The 13,109-nt window shown below is 46.3% G+C and overlaps 1 long non-coding RNA gene across 1 annotated transcript; it reads left to right on the forward strand.

Moving 5' to 3' along the window:
- The first annotated feature begins 8,873 nt into the window (after positions 1-8,873).
- LOC138520644 (uncharacterized) lies at positions 8,874-9,481 on the forward strand. The gene is made up of 3 exons (XR_011282834.1): positions 8,874-8,964; positions 9,286-9,348; positions 9,439-9,481. It is a non-coding gene; the product is annotated as an uncharacterized lncRNA (long non-coding RNA).
- The last annotated feature ends 3,628 nt before the right edge of the window (positions 9,482-13,109 follow it).

A 13,109-nucleotide genomic window follows, 5' to 3' on the forward strand; every position in this document is an offset into this window, starting at 1 on the left:
TCTATGAGTTCCCGTAACAGTTCCGCATGTTGTACGGGTGAACCATCTGCCCTGTTGAACCCCCTTCTTCCCCACCTGGCAAGCCCTCCATGTACTGTTGTGGCCATATATGCTGAATCCGTGTAAATCGTTACTGCGCATCCTTTTGCTGCTCGTAATGCTTCATTTAATGCTACCAGTTCTGCTGCTTGTGCTGAGAAATGAGCCGGCAGTCGCCGCTGTATTAGGACCTCGTACTCACCTTCTTCCATTCGCACGACTGCCACCCCCACATGTTTTTCTCCAGTTTCTGAATTTATGGAAGCTGACCCATCTATGAAAAATACCTCTCCTTCCGTCAGTGCGTTCTCGCTCACCACAGTTGTACCATTGTCCTCGCCCTGATATGTTGTGCAATCATGTGCCTGGATATCCTCTACAGTGCATGGTTCTGAGATGAATCTTGCAGGGTTAACCACCTTGCATTTTACCACGTGTATGTTGGCGCTTGACAGTATTACCTCATACGCGGTGGCTCTCTGTGTGGTTAATGTGCTTTTTGATCACTCGAATATGGCGAACAGTGAGTGTTCTATGTACAGCATCAGTGAGTACCCCATTACTATGGTGGCGCTCTTTTCAATAGCGAACACGGCGGCTGTGAGAGCCTGTTTGCATATGAAATGTTCCTGCATTACGGCGTCCAGTGTCCCACTGTAGTATGCTAGAGGCTTGTGACCTAGTGATGTTTTCTGGGTTAGGACTGCTGTCATGAGTGCCCCCTTGCAGTGCGAGAATAGGTAGAACTTGCGTTCATAATCTGGGGTCGCGAGTACTGGTGCGCTTGAAATGAACTCTTTCAGTGATGTGAATGCATCATATGTCTCTGGGTCCCACTTTATTTCTGTTTTTTCCTTTTGTGCATCTTTGAGTGCCTGGAGCAATGGGCGTGTGTATGCAGCATAGTCTAATATCCAGGCCCGACAATAGTTGCACATCCCTAGGAATTTTTGCATGTCCTTCACTGTCTTTGGTCTTCCCACGGCCGAGATAGCCGCTACTGTGTCTGGGATTATTCTCTTGCCATCTTTCGATATCAATTTCCCTAGGTATAGCACTTCACGTTGACAGTATTATAACTTGTCTTTGTCCACTTTGTACCCCTTTTGGGATAGCAATGTTAAAAGGGCTATGGAGTCTTTTCTACACTCTCCCTCGTTTCTGCTGCAAATTAATAAATCGTCCACATACTGTATTACTGTGCTGTCGGCAGTCATGTTCCCAAGATCTTCATGCAATGTTCTATTGAATATGCTGGGGCTTTTGCAATATCCCTGGGGCAATCTGCAGTGTTAGTACCTCCTCCCCCCTAGGGTGAATGCTGTCAGGTATCTGCACTCTTCTGCGAGTGGTATTGAGAAAAATGCGTTTTTTAAATCCACTACAGTGAAGTGAGATGCATCATTTGGTATGCTGCATAGAATGGATGCCGGATTTGGGACCAAAGGGAACTATTTCTGGATGACGTCATTTAGTGGGCGTAAATCCTGGATCATCCTCCAGGCTCCTCCTTTCGCTTTTTTGATTGGGTAAATACATGTGTTGCACGGGGAGTTCGAGGGTACTATTATCCCCTGTGCGAGTAGAGCATTTATTGTTTTTTTATCCCTTCCTCTGCTTTTCGGGACAAGGGGTATTGTTTGACCCGGGGTAGAATTGCTCCAGGCTTGAGATTGATCTTTACTGGTGTGACTCCGTGTAGTAGCCCTACGTCATGGGGACCGGTCGTCCACAGTTGCCAGGGCACTGACTGCATGTCATCATTAAAGAATGAAGGTGGGGCGCCCACCACTGCCATCATCTGTACTGGCACCTGCCTTTGCTGTATCATTATTTCACAAGGTATGGCTATTTCCATGATTATTTGTCCGTCACTCTCTGAATCTGTGAAAAGCTCCTCGTCTGACAGATCTTGGAGTGCAATGTCAGCGTTTATGCATAATACCGTGCGCCACTCGCAGCCGTGCATATCCATTGCAATTACAACTATTCTTTTGGCTGTGATTTGTACGGCATGTATGTCCAATGACATCACTGTTCCTGGCACTATCTCGGGGCTGGCTATTGGGCGAAAGACAAATTCTGCTGGTACTCTCCATTCTAGCTTTTTCAACTCCGGGACCACCCTAGCTAATGTTTTTAGCCCATGAATGAACATATCTGGGTTCACGGGTATGCCGCGCACCTCTGGGCATGTCGCTCTTGAATATATCACTAGCATCGCACGCATAGAACACATCCCTGGGGTTGAGCACACAATCCCTCCCCTTTTTGTGAACAAGATAGTCATGTTCAACTTGCTGAGGAGATCCCTTCCCAGAAGGTTCACAGGGGATTGTTCATAATACAATAGGGGTGCCCTCACTGTTTTTCCCCCCACTGTAACGTCCAAATCGTCTGTGTAAGGAACTTCGACCACCGCCCCAGAGAACCCCTGCGTCTCCAATTTACGATTAGATAGCGGAAACGGCCCTCGCGTATGCACGATTTTTCGGCTCCAGAATCTACCATAAAGATGAATTGTCTGTTTCCTATCTCTGCTCCTATCAATGGTTCCTTGCTTGCATTGAAGGTTGTCGATAGGATTGGACATGCAAGTGCTCTCTGTGGTCTGTCCTATGCTGGATGCCTAGTTGTTCCCCCTTGGCTGAAAACGTTACCTGAAACTACCGCTACTCCTCCATATGGGGCAGGCGCGCCGTTAGATGTCGTAGTGAATGGGTTGTTTTGTGTGTATGGTATGTGTTCACTGCTTTGTGGATGTTGTTGAGTGTGGTGTAGTCTTTCCCTGTATTTCTCTTGCCCTCTCTGGTCTTGCTGTTCTCTTTCTCCGTCCCGGGGCAACCCGTATGGGCTCCCCGGATGGGGGTGCCCGTAATACTGATCATCTTGGTAACTCGGGTTAGGCCTGCTCCTGCATTTGCGCGAGAAATGTCCCCACCTCCCCCAATTCCAACAATTTCCTTGCCCCCCTCTGGGTCCTGGTCCCCCATTTCCGCCATTACCTCCATATCCCTGTCCACCCCCTCTTCGCCCCCCTGTACCCATCTCTTCTGTTGCTGGGGTGCCACGCTTGCCACTGCAGTCCTTCGTACTCTTCCTGTCCATTCCACTGCCTTTGCCCGTTGTCTGCCCAGTTTGCAGCCATCCTCCCCTGTATTACTACTAATCCCCCCTCCTCCTCCTCTGGGTCTCTGTCGTGTGGGAGTGCTGCTACAGCTGCTGCGACCTTCACCAGTTTCGGTTGTACTAACTTGGCTTCGTCTGCCAACCTCTTTTGCGCCACCTCCTTTTCTCGTTCCTTAATTCTTTTGCAATGGTGCACTATTATGCTCTGTATCTCTGGCCATCCCTTCGCTTCGATCCCTGCTATTTTGTCAAGCGCTTTTTGCACTTCTTTCGGGAGCCCTCTCTTTATTATGAAGTAAAATAACGATGTTGATTGGTCATATGGTGTACCCATTTCAGCTCTCCACATCTCCTGTACCCGAAAAATGTAATCCGTAACTTCTTCCCCATCATTCATAGTGCATTGCATTACTGAATGTATATCTGGCGTGTCTGGGAATATTTCCCTCAATGCGTCCCAAATGCGCGCGCACGGTATTGAAGGCAGCGACATCATGTCTGTCACTATCCAGCGTTATTCCTGGGAAACCTGCTTTTGTCCACACCCTGTCTGATTGGTCCCCTACTGCTGACACAAGTAAACTTTTTACATCTCCAATGGCCAGGGGCACCCCTGCAGTGTGTTTCTCAAAGTCGTATATCCATTTGCTAGCTCCACCTGATAGCGGGGGCAAAGATTTTAATAAGTTTGCCTTATCCATCTCTGCCCAAGGTATATAATTCGGTCTCCCCGCCTCCCGATGTATTAGTGGGAGTTGTAGTCGTCCCTTACATCCTTTCCCAATACTGACCTTTGTTCCCTTTTTTCCCACCATGGCTATCCTTCCCGTCCTGTTTCTTAACCTCCCTGTCCACTCCTGTTCTAGTGTCCTCCCCAGTGGTGTTTCCCCTAATTTCACTAAACTTCCACCTGCCGCCATTCCCAATCTCCCAGCTTCCTGCTCGTCTTCGTCTAGGTCACACCACAGCTCTTCTCTCCCATCACCTTCCACTCCTTCTCCCTCTACATTTCCTCCCATATTGTTCGCTCCTAGTTCTACTATCTGGGTGGGCTCCTCTTGTATTCTGAATAGTATCTCCCCTTTCTTCCACCCTTCCTCATTTGACTTATCTATGGGGTGGGACCAGGACAATCGTTCTGACCTTGTTGTACTTGGCTCACCTTGTTCACATAAGCTTTGTATCCTTGACAACTCTTCCCTTGCTATTGAGAGTCTGGCGTCTAAATCTTCTGTCAATTTACATATGTTTACTGAGGGGGTACTCACCTGCCCATTTGATCGGGGCACTCGTATGGCGGTGGTGCAGTTGGTCTTGCTGTGGGTGTGGGGGTGCTAGTGGGCACGTATGTGGGATCGCTATATCCTTCAGCGGGTGGGGGTTTATTTAGAAGTGGGTACAATTGAGTCACCTCTATGACTCCCTCTTTTCCCTCGTCCTCTTTGCTACCCTCTGCTTGCGCTGATGGGGTAGCCGTGAGGGCGGGTTGATCAAGTGTGGTGTCTGTTTTCATTGGTGGAGGTATTTCCTTGAATAATCACCATAGATCTAGTATCTCCCTCCTATTATGAAATTGTTTTCCCTTGTATTTTAGGAATATACAGGTGGCTACCATGTCCTGAACACTTTTATCAAAAAACCCTCCTTGTGGCCAGACCTGGGGGAGACCCTCCCCCTTCAGTTCTGTTACCCACTGGTCATGGTACTTAGTTATTCTTTCTGCATGGCCTGGTAAACTTTTACAGATGTGCGCTAGGGGTGTCTCCGCTCCCATGCCTAGAGCGGTGTTACTCTGTTCTCCTGTATTAGTCTGTGCTGTCACTATGTGTGGGTTACTGTGTACATGCGACTTCAACCCCTTTCACGTTGTAATAAACAATTCACACTTTGCTCAATGAAAAAGGTGCTGGTTTGTCAAATCTTACCAGGCCATACTTACAATGACCGTACCCCCCTAGAAAAGTACTTGAAACAGTGCAATAATATAGTGTCACGTAATTACAGAAAATAAACAACCATACAATGTGCACAACACACCACAGACATTCATCATGCCTCAGCATCCACATATAGCATTTACCCTCCCTGTCTTGCCCTTCGCCTTCTACGGCAACCCCCTCTACCCTTTACACAACTTCTTTTGTTTGTATATATATATATATATATATATATATATATATATATATATATATATATATATATATATATATATATTTTTTTTTTTTTTTTTTTTTTAGATCTTATTTCTACCCCGAAATGAGAGGAATTTAGAGAAAAATAATAAGAAAAGCTAGTTCTAATGTATTTTCCGTGTCTCTTCACTCAGACACCCTTAATTTATCTTTTCACAGTTTTACTTATTCCCAGCACTAGTTGAGATAGCACTACGCGGCGCCGCCTTCTACCCCCTTACAAAGTTAGGTTCCCGTCCTCTTTTCCCTTTTCACTTTAGTCTCCTAATGGCCATATGCAAAGAAAGAGAAAGTATTAGAAGTAAGAAAGTTCCCCTTATATTCCCCACTCCCTTTTTCTTGTTTCCCCTTGTCCTTCAAAAAACTAAAAATGTTCCCTTTTAATATCACTCGCACTTAATACTCACGTGCCCGTCTTGATCCGAGACTCTCCGGATTTGGTCCGTCCAAGCAGTGCGGCCTCGCACTCAATGGCCCCACCCGGCTCCTGCGAGCGGTACTAAGGGTTTTTTTAAACGGTTCCCGTACCCTCTCGCCCTAACTGCGTGCGCACGTCCCTGCGTACCAGTTGCCGTAGGTGGGCGGCTCTGTTGAGCGGGCGCGCCGTGCGTCTCCACTGCAGCCGGGGTCGTCTCGTGCCAAGGGGACAGTTTAAAGTTAACAAAACAAATCACATCTATGGGGTCACCACTGAATGTAAGTGTCCCCAGAAACACACCCCCCTTAGTGAGAGGCAATAATGGACACACCCCAGAAGGGGAATGAGGCCAGGACCAAGTGCGGGTGAGATCAAAAAGAGCTTTATATAATTCAGTATAGGGCATGCAAAGGACTCTGCAAACTCCGAGAGCGCTCTGTCTGACAATAGCAAAGACAGTCAGTTATATTACAAATACACGTCATGCATGAGGTAAGCTATAGGGGCCACAGACTCTCAGGGATTGGGTGGTGATGGCTAGGTGGTATACAATGTATACAGTTGCTTCTCCAGGATTGGCGGACGTTGGTGCTGCGCCACGTGGGGTGGGAGGTCAGCTGGGCTCATCGGAGTGTAGCGCCGGGCCGGACATGCCTTGTAACAACAATTGATAACTAAACTAACATTTGCCCTTTTGGCCACACATTCTCACCCATTCGTCACACTTTATGTGTCCTGTTGATTTGCAACTCTTGTAAGCGCTGACCTTAGATCAATACATGGCTAGGAACATTAATATGTGATCTGGAGTGTCTCAATACATCAGTTTGGGAGATACCTTAGGTTCAAACAATCAGATCTCATGGGCGTAGTCAGGGGCATGGGCGGGGGGTGCTTAACTAACCATCCTTGGCAATTTAAGTGAGGGATGGTATTACGATCTGTTGGTACACGTGTGGGCGCCCCCCTTTCTAGGCTCATTAACTCAGGGTCGATGGAGGTACTACTGACCCGTGGGGGGCATGTGACTTGTGCCTGAAAGGTGGTGGGATGTAGGACCAGGTAGCTCGTAAATCATGGAGTCAGGCTGTGGCGGCCTCTGACACGGGGAGGGTGGCGGATGCTTGAAACAGGTCCAGCAGGATCGGGAGGGAAGGCAGGGCTATGCTGTTTGAACACTGTCTATCTCGAGAGGGCCTGGGCAGGAGGAGGAGGAAATGGCCTTGCAGCTCTGTGCGTGGCATCTTGCACAAAGCAGTTTACTGTCGTATGGGTGAGGGGCGACTAACAACACATGGGGTTTCTAAAAGCACTCATGTATTTGCATTAACATGGGATACTAGCTGGGGATCATACTTTTTTACATAGCATTTCACATCTACAGTTGACATACGAACATGAGGTAGTGTCAGGCAGGTGTGTATAAAGAGTGTATAAAGAGATTAACACAGGTTATTGTTCACTGTTATCAGCTGTCCAGGCCTTGTACATCTCTTCACTATATACAGTATCGGTTGCACATTTTTCTCTTTACCCATTCTCCTTTACATTAGCAGCGAACGTTAGTCAACAAGGCACATATTACATAAATGGTTTCTACATGTTGCAAGGGTTTTCAGGGTGGGTATGGGTGTGAGGCGCCACGCCGTCTATAGTTGGGGGGCTTGGTGCAGGGGTCAGGGCCTGCAGGGTTTGGGCTGGTCTCAGTTACATCCTAATGTTCCCGTTCATGGCTGGGGCAGTGATGTACTGCGGAAGGTTAACAGCTACAGTGTTTTATTTTGTTGTTTGCTCGCATCTGGTGACTCGTGAGAACGTGTTCTCAGCGGATCTGCCATGCAGTGGGAGGTGGGGGAAGTGTGGGCCTCTGTGCACGCGGTCAAGTGGGGGTCACTCTGCAGCGTTCAGTGTCTCTGCCTTGGGTTAGACATGCACATTTCTAGCAAGATGGGGATGGCGTAATACAAGATGGCATCTATGCTCTGCCACATAACATGGTGGTGCAGCCCCACGTGTCGGCCTGCAGCGGCCCTGCTGCCTGGGCCCAGGAGGCCGGGGGCTGCCGACGAGTAATGGGTCTTAACCAGGGTGGGACATGTAGTGGGAGGGGGGTCCTATTGACCTACCCTTCCCTACAGACCCCAATCCTCTAAATGCAACCCCGTTAGAACAAGAAGCCCGAGAAAGAGATGAAGCTGCAAAGACCAAGATGAAAGATACAGCAGATCACAAAAGGAGAGCACAGGAGTCAACTGTGGATCTAGGAGACCAGGTATAGATGCGTCAACCGAAACAACGAAAGGAGTATGCCACATTTGCAAAGGTACCACTGACAGTGACGCAAAGAAAGGAACGATGATCACGGCACAGCGACAAGACCATTCCTCAGTGACCCGCAATGGATCCCATTTCAAACGAAGAATGACTAATCCTGAAAGCACCTGGGACAGAAATGAAGACGGTGATGAAAAAAGATCACAGGATGAACCTTACTTAGGGGACATTGAGACTTCAGAAGAAGAGGATAACAAGATGCAATATGAAGAGACTGGAAGCACTCCTCAGAATATAGGAAGACCACAAAGAAGCCGCATAAAACCTCACAGACTTATTGAAGAGATGGAGTGAGAAGTGGCAAGAACCTTGAATGTTAAAAAAAGGGGTAGATGTCTGGTTGCCTTAACTTACGTGTCACTTATCCACATCGTTATGTGGGCAGACCGCTGTTGCAGTCTCTTCCTGGTTGAGGGAGTGACGTTGGGCTAGGGAGGCGGTTGAGGGGTTTGTTTTGACAGTTACAGCCTGAAGCGAATAAAGCAGGTTGACAGGCTTGCCGGCTCCCGCGTGATATGTCCTTCCAATGGTTATGAGGTCCGTGCAAAACCTTACAGGGCTTACCACTATAAATTATTATAAATCATTGCAAATCCTTATACCATCATCATGCCTCAATATGAATTACGAACCATTTTATTAATAAGAGCAATTCATTAGAACAAACAACATGATTGCCGTAATAGAGTTTGACTCCATATCCCAGAATCCCATTCCATCAGAACGTGCAAACGCTTTATGCGCACACGTTGAATAGAAAAGGAATACGTTGCTTAGCAATGATGCCTAATCAGAATACGAATGCGGCGAACACAATTCGGCTCATTAAAATGCAGCTTGATTGTTAATCAGGTAAGAATACAACACATATGCAGTTGACTCCAATATGAGATAGATGACCATAACAAATTATTTACTAAACATGTAGGTTCGCTTCTAGGGATACGCAACATACTTTGAAGATAACTAGAGTCATTACTGCAACGCAAAGTGAACTAATCTGACGGCTTCTGAAATAGATGTAATAGATGTCATAAATCCTCACTCGGACATGGGGGTGAGAACAGTTATTTCAGAAGATGTCAGTCACATTGTTAATGGCTGATAATATCTAAATAAAGGCAACTTAATACAACGCATTTTAAATATGTTATGCGTTTGTTTCATAAACAGATTTCAACGCACCTGTACTAGAAAAAGAGGCTCCTACGTTCACATTGATACCACGGCTCACTGGTGAGTACATAACAGGCATCCAACCTGATTTAACTCTAAAAGTGATATGCCACAAAAGTAATAGTATTTAACACAATAGCTCTCTTATAGGAGACCCTCACATTAGAAGCAATAGAAGACAAAATAGTTGAACTTTGAAGTAATGAAGTTACCATCACAAACTCTGAAAGAAAGCTTTAAGGTAAATTGCTCATATTATTAAAACTGATTGAGAGATTAATCAATAGCGCATGAAACCAACAGTAATGTACTATGAATATACACTTCACAGGTCAGCCTTAAGCATTGGACACTAAAATTCAGCGGTCCCTAAAAGGATTGGATCTGTGAGAAATTAACCCTACACTAGATGTGCGCAAACCCGAGAATCTAGTCAAAAGAACCCAATGAGTAATGAGAGGCGGAGTTGTGAGGCGAGTTGGAGTAGTCTGCAGTAGTCACCACAGTCTTTCTCCTGTGTCTACCGTGTGTGGGGGCGGACACTTATACCCAACTCAGAGCGGAACAGTGAGCGGAGTTGTGAGGCGAGTTGGAGTGAGTGTTAGATTGGCCCCTCGGCTTTTCGGCCCGTGGCCGGGCTGAAATCGTCATTAGGGAGAGCCGGTTTCTGGCCATGCCTGGGCTGGTTTGGAAGAAGAAAAAAAATTCTTCACATTTTTTTTTTTTTTCAAAAAGGCTTTCATCCTTCTTAGGTAATAAATGAGTACGAACGGTTGGGTGATATTGTATGCATATTTGGTCTATAAAAAAGAGCTTACATGTAAGTGCTATACAATAACATTATCATTTGGCTTTGGACGTCTGCTTGGATTCACAGTAATTTAGTGTACTTCGGAACAATGCTATGTGAAGCCACTTCCTGTTTGTCAAGGGGTGTCACTTTGGGGTGGGTTCAAATGACAATTTCCGGTGATGTCATCAGAGGTCAAGGGTCGTGAGGGAGGGGTGGGCCACTTTTTTGAGGCGAGGGGTGGGCCACTTTTTTTTGGGTAACAGGGCCTATTTATTTTCCCAGTCTGACCCTGGTTGGAGTAGTCTGCAGTAGTCACCACAGTCTTTCTCCTGTGTCTACCCTGTGTGGGGGCGGACACTTATACCCAACTCAGAGCGGAGCAGTGAGCAGAGTTGTGAGGCGAGTGGGAGTAGTCTGCAGTAGTCACCACAGTCTTTCTCCTGTGTCTACCGTGTGTGGGGGCAGACACTTATACCCAACTCAGAACGGAGCGGTGAGCGGAGTTGTGAGGCGAGTTGTAGTAGTCTGCAGAAGTCAACGGTATACACGGTTAACGGAGGAGTTATGGAGCCGTTCATGAACCCGAACAGTCTCTGAACCAAGCAGAGCAGAAGGCGGCGAGAAAGGAGCGGAGCGAGGTCTCTGCGATGGACACGGACGCTGAGGCAGATCAGAGCCGCTGCCTCCTCAGAAGCCGTAAAAACACACCAGATTTGACACCCCCCCCACAGTGATAATTTGAATAAAGTACCTCTCACTGAAAACGCATGCCAGTCAGGCAGATCATGTGAATGAGGAAGCGCAAGAAAACAGTCCAGAGACTAGGCGTTCACCCTTCCGTGACGTGGGCAGTGTCCTGCCTACCGCCGGTGAGGCGAGTGTGGTTTCTGTGGGGGCGGTCGTAGGGCGGCCTCTGCCGGAACTGGTGCGGGTGCACTGCAGCATTGAGGAGCGTGACGGCGAGTCCTTGCGGCCTGCGATGGGTGGAGCAATCATGCTCCCCGAGCCAAGGCCGAACCCTGTGCCCGAGTTGAGGGCAGAGCTGCGGGGGTCAGGCTTGCAGAGCCTCACAGAGTTGGTGCAAGAAAATAGAGCCGAAACTGAACTTGAAAGTGTGGGCTGTTTGAACCCAATGCCCGAGACTGTGGATTTAACAAATCCCAAACCAGAACTTGCTTTTATGAAAACATGCATAATGGCCAAGGTTCACCCGGCCCCCAGTGTCCCTCAGCAAAGACAGGAATAAAGGAATTCAAAGCGGATTAATAAAGCCAGTGACGCAGCTTTCAGTATAGCCATCCAAGATAGTGATGATGACATAGAAAGTGACTCAGAAGGTGTCAATGAAGAGGAAAACTCAGACGCAGACATAGAGGCAAGTCGGCCTCTTTTGAAAGCGAAAAAAGTTTAAAATTATTTAAAAAACCATGCAAGCACGAAGAACTCAAATAACCAATGTTAATACTAAAATATGGGCGCTTATAATTCTTTGAAGTGTTTCAAAGTACCAGCAGCATTGCTCAAAGAGTCAGTGTGTCAACCTAACCACCTGTGTCCGAGCAAGAAAAATCCAGTGAAGCGCTTGACCCAGTCACACAGGCAGGCAACAAATCCATTATTGGAACATATGCCCAAATAACCTGTAAAAAAGGAAACTTGGCCACACGCAGCAAAAGCAAGACCAGTTCCCAATATACAAATAGCAGCAGCTAACCTGTATGTACATCAGAGAAGTGCACTGTATACTATCTCTAAGAGCCTTACGTATCAACAGCATGTAAGACATCGAGTCAGCCATAGCCTTAGCACGAAGGCATTCAAAGACACACAAACAGAAGACGCACATGTATGTGTTAGTGTGCTAATGGGGAAGAAGATTGATCCACCATTAAGTAATAACTGTCCTGAAGATGGCCCGATACTTACTGTTGTGACCACTGTTGACATAAGTGGTATACTAAAAGGGGCCGAAACATATGTTGACTGCCTAAGGAAAATCTAACGTCTTTTTCCAATGTCTAAATTGCATACATTGAACAACTGTTATGCACAAGTCTTTTCCTCAGTTGTAGAACTCCCCTGTTAGAATGTATGTATGACGAATGAATGGAATGATTGATAATCATGTCTGAAATGTTTTTTAAGATATATTTATGACTATTAAAAAGATACATATTTTGTAATAAAATTGCAGTTGTTGCGCAATTTCCCTCAACTTAGCGATAACCTAGTCAATGTAATACACAGGTTGCTCTGATTCCTGACCTGGGATCCATACAAGAATAAAAGAGAGGGGTAGTCAATCTGTATTTCACAATTTCCCTTCACAGATCGTCCCTTCCATCAGATTAGACCCCCCGTCAACAAAAAATAGGGATTACCCTTTATTCAAACCTCGCAATAGACCAGCCACAAATTGGTCTACAACGCAAATTGACCAACTTGGTGAGATACATAGAAGATAACAACCTGGAAATGAATAAAATGAAAACAAAAATTCTGATCCTAGATAAAACAGCTAAGAAGTCATCCCAACAACAAAAGTGGTTCCTCGACAAAACAAAAATTAAAGTTGTAAATCACTTCAAATATCTCAGAGCGATTATTGACTGGTCAACTAGAGAAAAGGCGATGCAAGACATGCTGTGGGAAAAGGTAAAACGATTAACAGCCCAAAAGAGATCTGTTGAGAACAAATTTGGCAAATTTTCGCTCTTGCCGTCCATCAATTTTTACAAGGCTATGGTCGTCCCGTCCCTTATCCATGGAATGGAAGCAACATTAAATATGCCACGCTCTATATGGCATAAATAAGAAGGACATGTCTGTAAAACCGTGTTGGGTTTACTGAAGTCTACATCGATGCCTGCAATTAGACGTGAACTGGGCTTGGTTTCTTTGGCTGCATTGGTAGAGCAAAGTATGATGCAATTGTACAGAAAAATTCTAATGGCGGACACCCTCCCAATTTATAACATCATCGCCGAAGAACTTACAAGCGGATCATGCAAGGCACTTGACAAATGGG

This window comes from Ambystoma mexicanum, chromosome 13 (genome assembly GCF_040938575.1).
Source record: "Ambystoma mexicanum isolate Mex_15411 chromosome 13, UKY_AmexF1_1, whole genome shotgun sequence".
Lineage (NCBI taxonomy): Eukaryota > Metazoa > Chordata > Amphibia > Caudata > Ambystomatidae > Ambystoma > Ambystoma mexicanum.